Here is a 7,606-nt window from a genome sequence, read left to right on the forward strand (position 1 = left end):
CAACTATAGTGACTGAAGAGAAGGAACAGTACACTTATTACTAAAAACTAGAAGATGATGTAGATATGGAGTCTTTTCATTGCATATTACAGATCAAAAAATCTTACAAAAAATTTTAGAAAATTGTTTATGAATCTGATGTCTTTTTTCTTATATCTAACTTATACAAACGTTTAACCACTCTGTCTGATAGTTGATAACATTCATATCAAACATTACAAGAACAATCAATAAGTGAAGACTGATTAGCATTTCACAAAACATAATATATGGTCTAAATATCATTCTATCAATTCATGGCATAAGGTTCAGTTATTTAAGGAAAACAGGAATACTTTATTAAGAATATGATATTATTATTTCAAAATCATCACTTGTTCATCAAGTATAATGCCTTTTGTTAGTTGTAAGAATATTTCATAAATTATTCATGTAAACTTTCTTCTGTGAGTTTCAAATTCAAGCGATGAAGTGAATATGGGAGAATTTTATGGAACCCTCACTGGAACTTTGGTGTACATGAGAAAATCTTCAACATCATACGGAATTCATGCGACCGACTACATTGAGAAGTCCCGCGTGGAGGGCAGTTGACAGATGCATTCCAAGTAGGGACTGGAGTCAGACAATGCTGCTTACTCTCACCCTTTTTCTTTCTTCTGATGGTCGACTGGATTATGAAGACTTCGACATATCAGAGTAAGCACGAAATACAATGGACTGCCTGAATGCAACTTGATATGAATTGCGACAATACTAAATATAATCACTACTTCATTGTTTTTGCTATTATTGTTACGTTGAATCAAATATACAAATTAGTAACAATTGAATGCTTCGATAATTTCATCTGTCATCTACTTGAAACTTAGTCAACAATATAAAAACCTTGTTTCTAATTAATTTAACAAAATTTGTTTAACTATTTGAATTAGTGATGAGATTTAACAAAATAATATTTTTTAAAAACAATAAAAATAATTTACTTGTTTGAGGTGAAAATTTTAATTTTCCCTTTTTTCAACCCATAGTTTTAATTGTGATAATATGAAATTTAGTAATAAACTAAAGTTTAAATATATATATATATATATATACATTCACTATTTGCTAAGGATAATGTGCATCCAGTCAAATTATTTAGCAAATAGGTTGTATATCAACGTACTTTTTGATTCATTTTCTGTATTCTTATTTTGAAATTTCATATGTACAACAATAAATAGCATGAATATGATTTTAACCTTAAAAATAATTTTGTTTTAGTTGATATTGATTATTTTAAATTTTGACCAATTAATTATTATGAGCGAAGATGGATAGTGACTAGCAGTGGAATCCAGAACGCACGTTTCGTCCTGTTTGGGACTCGTCAACTGGATATACCTGCATCTCAGAGTTGATGTTCACCCTAGGACTCGAACCTAATACTAAGTAAATTTAAACTTCACCCCATTGCACAAGCAAGTGGCTATAGGGACTCAGTAGCTAAGTGAATAACGCGATGGCGTTTGAAGCGAAAGGTACTGGGTTCGAGTCCTTAGAGTGAGCATCAACTCTGAGATGAAGGTGAATCCAACCGATGAGTCCCAAATAGGATGAAACGTGCGTCCTGGATTCCACTGCTAACCACTATCCATCTTTGCTTACAATACTTGTGAATTAAGGCTATATCGAGGCAATGCGCACAGCATGCACATATGCCAATAAGAGACTGATCAACTGTAATCGTAAACATCAGTGGGAAGATTCAAATAAACAATACTAAGTGAATTATTTACTATGTTAACAAGTTAGGTTTTCACTTTTATTATTCAATGACTACTTCTATTTATTAAATATTTAGATTAGTTAACCTAGATATTCTTATTGATTATATATAGCATGAAATCTGTACTTTAAAAAAAACTGAAGTCATATATTTATGAGTATCATTTCTAATTTAAAATGCATTTTTTATAGAGAAGTCAGACATTCAACAAGTTATACGTCAATAATAAAAAAAGCAAACTGCTTTCACGTAATACATCTTCATGAAATTAAAGTTTCATGATTTCTTGTTGACTGGATGAAAACAAACACCACAGTTACTTGAATTGAATATAAATACCTTTACTAGGATTTATCGAAAATACTTTGAGCTAAGTAAGAGTCACCTGAGCTAAGGTATTACATAAATTGACTTGGTGAAATTACATTGTACAAGAATGAATTATTTACATTACTTAACTTAATGGACCAAAACTGATGAAGACTTATGTACTGTCATAAAATCTCGTTTGACTTTGAAAGATATTTAATGAATACTTTGACTTATATATTTATGCTCACACACTATACTGTAATGTAATTTATAGCTTCTGTTATAAGGTTAAATATACTTCAAACTGACAGAATGATATTCTACTTGTGTTTATTTCTATCCATTAAACATACTGTTTATTCAAAAACGCTTTTGAAAATCATCTCATAAACTATCTTGTGAATTTTCACAATTAATCTTTAGTGGCTCAAAAATTTGACTCTAATTGGATTGTACGCTGATTATCATCGAAATACACCTATCGACTTTCCTCGTATATAATCATCGACTTAAATCGCGTGAGTCAATGTAACGGAATTCAATAAATCGTGTACGAGAATGGATTTTTGAATACATATATTTCGTACATCCACTGATTTGGACAGGAAATCAGGGGGATAAAGAGAATAGAAGAAAGTGAAGCGAAATAACGCGCGTTGGAGAAGGCCGATGAGCCAACTCCATTTAATCAAGTTTTAATCAATATTTATAGCCAGATAAAATAAGTTACAGACATTTGATGAATAGGAAACGAAGCGTGTGTACACATAAGCTCATATAAAAACAGTACAAGTCGATATTTGAATAATTAACAAGGCCAAAATCTGACTCAAGAGGAATGGATAACTTGGCCTGTCCAGAAGCTAGAATAAGTTATATAAGCTTAACTTAGTAACCGACACTACAAATCTCAGGAAAACTTCGTAGTCTAAGTATTTATGTCAGCTGTTTAAAAATAAATTTCATGGGCGATAGTTTCATCCTTACTCCATATAATTTACAAGCCTAATGCTAAAAAACAGGATGTTTAAAAAGAAAAGTAGCCTCTCATACACTGGAAAAGTACTTACAGCTTAAAATAAACCAATCTGAAACCAATGTATGTCATCACAAATTAAACCCCAGAAATTAAATCTAATCTTTCAGTACGTTGAGGCTTTTTATTGAATGGAGAAAATGAATAAAGAAACTGAATTAATTTACCATAGCAACGTGTCATTATGTTGTATTTGTTAACTACCATTAAACTTCTCATCCACACACTTATTACTAAAACGTGTTTTCACTTTAATTTAATAAAATAGTTCTACCAATTGTAAAAATAGACCAGCGATGTTAATCAAGAGAATAGGCATTCATATAAATAATTCGCTAAGTTACAACATCATCTTTTACAATATCATATAGAATATTTAAGTTCGAGCTATTACTTACAAAGTTACTTTCATTTGAATATTTATAATCTTGACATCTTAATATAATGTGTCTTAATTATTATCTAAACTCTCTTTTGATATCATTGAGAAACAAGAAGAGTCAGAAGATACTAAAATACTAATATTTGAACGAAGAATATCCTCTTCGATAAATTCTCTTCAGGCTCTACAATTAAATATCCAAATTAATAATCCGAAAAAATGGCCAGGTTAAAGGCGAAGTACATCGTTTAAAGCATGTAAATTTAGGATTGTCAAACCAAATAGAATACAATTGTTAATATTATAATGACTCATATAGAATGTCAACACTTGAATCTGTATATACATATATGTCAGGTGAAAATTTAAGATCTGTGATCAGAATAAATATGGGTCAGATAGGGTGAGAGAGATATGATAGTGCAATTACAATTCGATCAAGTGGAAGACTAAATTGTGTGAAAAATTAGTAAGACGTAATAAGAAGGGATCAATGCGAAGTGAATGAATCATGTTTGGGGGAGATTAAAAATGATGTTTAATCAATAATAATGAAATCTCCACAAAACCCCTTCTGATAATAATAAAAATAATAATAATAGATGGATAGTGGCTAGCAGTGGAATCCAGTACGCGCGTTTCGTCCATCTTTGCTTATAATGCTTGTGAATTAAGGCTATATCGAGGCAATACGCACAGTATGCACATATGGCCAATAAGAGACTGACCAGTTGCAGTCCTAAGCGTCAATGGGAAGATTCAAATAAACAATACTAAGTGAATACTAATAATAAAATACAAAGATTTGTGATTAAAGATAAGAGAGACAATAACATTTGACTACGAAAGGTCATAATTACTTGGTCAAATTAGGTCATCCAATAGCTAAGATTATTATTGACTAATTGGCCTTGTGGTTGGCCAAGGGAAGAGCAAGGGTTGGAGATATTTCTTCTGTATGCATAGCTCCGGTTTCTTCATCCTGATGGCTACTGCCTCAGCCGTTTGAAGGACTTTAAGCCTGACAAGCTTTGGCAAAAAATTACTGACCCTATAAATAATTGAAAAGGATTGGTTTATACTGGCACTATGACCAGTTTGTACTAAATGGGCCAATATCGAGCTGTTTACTTTCTTCACTAATGTTACTTTTTTTAAAGTCCATTATCACACATAGCAACTAAAATGTCAGATAACTATGAATTAACCCAATGTCAAATTCTGTATATGATAAATTTTAAAAATGAAACAATTACAGACAAAAATCAAATGAAATCATTATTAATATTTGATAAACAAAAGCATTTCATAGAGACATTTACGAACGTTAATATTGTAGAATACAAGTGTATCCTATTACGTAATATGTTTTTTGAAAACTTATCATATTCCAACATTATATTTATGCTTAATGCATATTGATATATATATATATATATATATATATATATATATGTCATTTTCCTATATCTACATTCCCGTTCCTGGTTTTTTACACTATGTTAGGAAAATGACCAACAAACCAGCTTTACTGATGTAGGTAATTTTTTAAAGATTAGTTTCACTAAAATACGTTCAATTTATTCATATGAGATAATTGTGTTATTATACTGAAATGGTTATTTTTAATAATTGTTAGGGACTGAAAGGTAAAATAAGAATGAATAGTTATAGTTGAAGGTATTTTCATGTTATAGCTATTGTTATTCTTCATAACTAACATGTAAATATTGATTGAAATAAGAAAATTGGTTTTACCACAGATTGAACAATTCACAAAAAATGGTAGTTTTATAACATTTAACTACTGACTAAATTAGATTATTTTTATGTTTCTAGAACTTATTGAAAGTTACAATGTATTTAACTCATTTTTGTTTTGGTCATTTGTAACTTCCCATTGATGTTTAGGACTCTAATTGATCAGTCACTAATTGGCATATGTTTATCCTGTGCAGTATACCTCAATATTGCATTGTTATCATTGACATTATAAGCAAAGATGGATAGTGGCTAGCAGTGGAATTCAGGACACATGTTTCGTTCTATTTGGGACTCGTCAGCTGCATATACCAGCATCCGAGATTTGATGTTGACTCCAGTACTAGAGCTCAATACTGTTCACTTCAAACGCCATTAAGTTATCCACATCGAGTATTGGAATGGCAATCAACTCATCAAGCTGATGAGCCTCAAATAGAACAAAATACACGTTCTAAATTTCACTACCAGGCAATACCATCTTTGCTGGTAATGTATTTGTTGAAAATGTACCAGATAAATCATTAAAGCCAAAATGTACTTATTACATTTTACAGACTGAAATATAGTCAATAAAATATTATTGATTTAGAACTAAATATGGTAATTAATTGAAGTACATATATAAGAAGTAGTGTAAAAATTAATTTACAACTCAAATGGATTTCTGTTTGTACAGTAACTTTATTTGAAAGAGTAAATATTTTATTTTTCATACATATTACACTTAATAAGCTCATAATCATTGATTAATTTTAATTTATACAATGATTATTACACAGTGAAATAAACTACAGGTATCGGAAAATCAAACATTAAGATTACTTTCTATATTAGTATAACTAAAGAAAAAAATTCACTTGGTGTTGTGTACTTGTATCTTCCCATTGTTACTTAGGACTGCAATTGATAAATCTCTTGTTAGTATATGTGCATACTGTGCGGACGGCCTCGATATTGCCTGAAGTCACAAGATTTATAAGCAAAGATGGATAGTGGCTAGCAGTGGAATTCATTGCACAAGCAGGTGGCTACCAGGACACAGTAGCTAAGTGGATAACATGATGGCGTTTAAAGCGAACAGTACTGGGTTTGAGTCCCACAGTGAACATCAACTCTGAGATGTAGTTACATCCTGCTGACGGTTCCCAAATAGGACGAAACGTGCGTCCTGAATTCCACTGCTAGCTACTATCCATCTGAAGAAAAAATGTTATGATTATTATATATATTGAAATAATAAAATGTAGATAATAATTTTATAATGTTGTTTATACATATAGATATATTTGTACATATGAAATGAATTACATTAACTTAACACCTAACTTTCATAACTCTAAATGACTAATAATAATGATTATCAGTTTATCGAAATTAATTAAATGTAGAAAACAGTTTTGTTTTCAAGTAAAATGATAATAAATTGATAAGAAAAATATCAGATTTTCCCATGAATTAAGTAATTTGATTTTTGTATAATGTCTATTTTTTATTTTGACGTCATTTCAAAGAGGTGAATGTTATTTAGCATTTACAACTATATGTATTGGGTGGTGGATGGTAATCAATAGGTAACTCTGGATAATTGTTTTGTGGTAGTTGAGACTTTCTTAGTAAGGAGTTTCTGTTTTTCATAATAACTGATAGTATCTTGTGAATTGGCATCTTACAGTTTTTAAGTCTTAGATGTTAAAATTAGGTTATTCGGTGCACTATTGGCATCCCAAAAGCACGCGATATTTACAATTGATCGACTGCTAAGAAGTAACTGTTTTCACTTAGACTAGTGGTGAAACAGTGTTGTTAATAAAATTACATCGTTAATAAAAGATTAGACAAACACGATACTAGTCATTTCTCAGAGACAAATCAGTTGTATGTAACTATAAGTAATTAATAGCAGCAAATGTTTTATAGTTTACAATGTAAATGAAAATTAACACATGGATATTATGTTCTCGTTTTCACTTTAAACATCGTTTAGATTTTAGAGATGCATTCAGTTTGAATGATGATACTAGTAACCGGTCTGCAAGGTTCTACATGTGTCAGCATATTTATTAAATATATATTTACATCATTTCTATCGACAAGCTGAAGACTGTTTTATTGAGGATTTCTATGCAAATTTTTAAAAGTTGTTGTAATTTCTATCTTATGGACTGTTTCTCTTACTTATCTCTCTTGAGTTTAAATAAGCATTCGATATTAACTAGTCCTGAAGCCATTTAGGCTCATGTTCCGCCCCCATTGATTTCATTATTAAACTACTCATAGCTATATATGTGTCTACTTATATGAATTAATAAATGCAATGCGATGCAGAATTCCGCAACATTGT

This window comes from Schistosoma mansoni, chromosome 1 (genome assembly GCF_000237925.1).
Source record: "Schistosoma mansoni strain Puerto Rico chromosome 1, complete genome".
Classification (NCBI taxonomy): domain Eukaryota; kingdom Metazoa; phylum Platyhelminthes; class Trematoda; order Strigeidida; family Schistosomatidae; genus Schistosoma; species Schistosoma mansoni.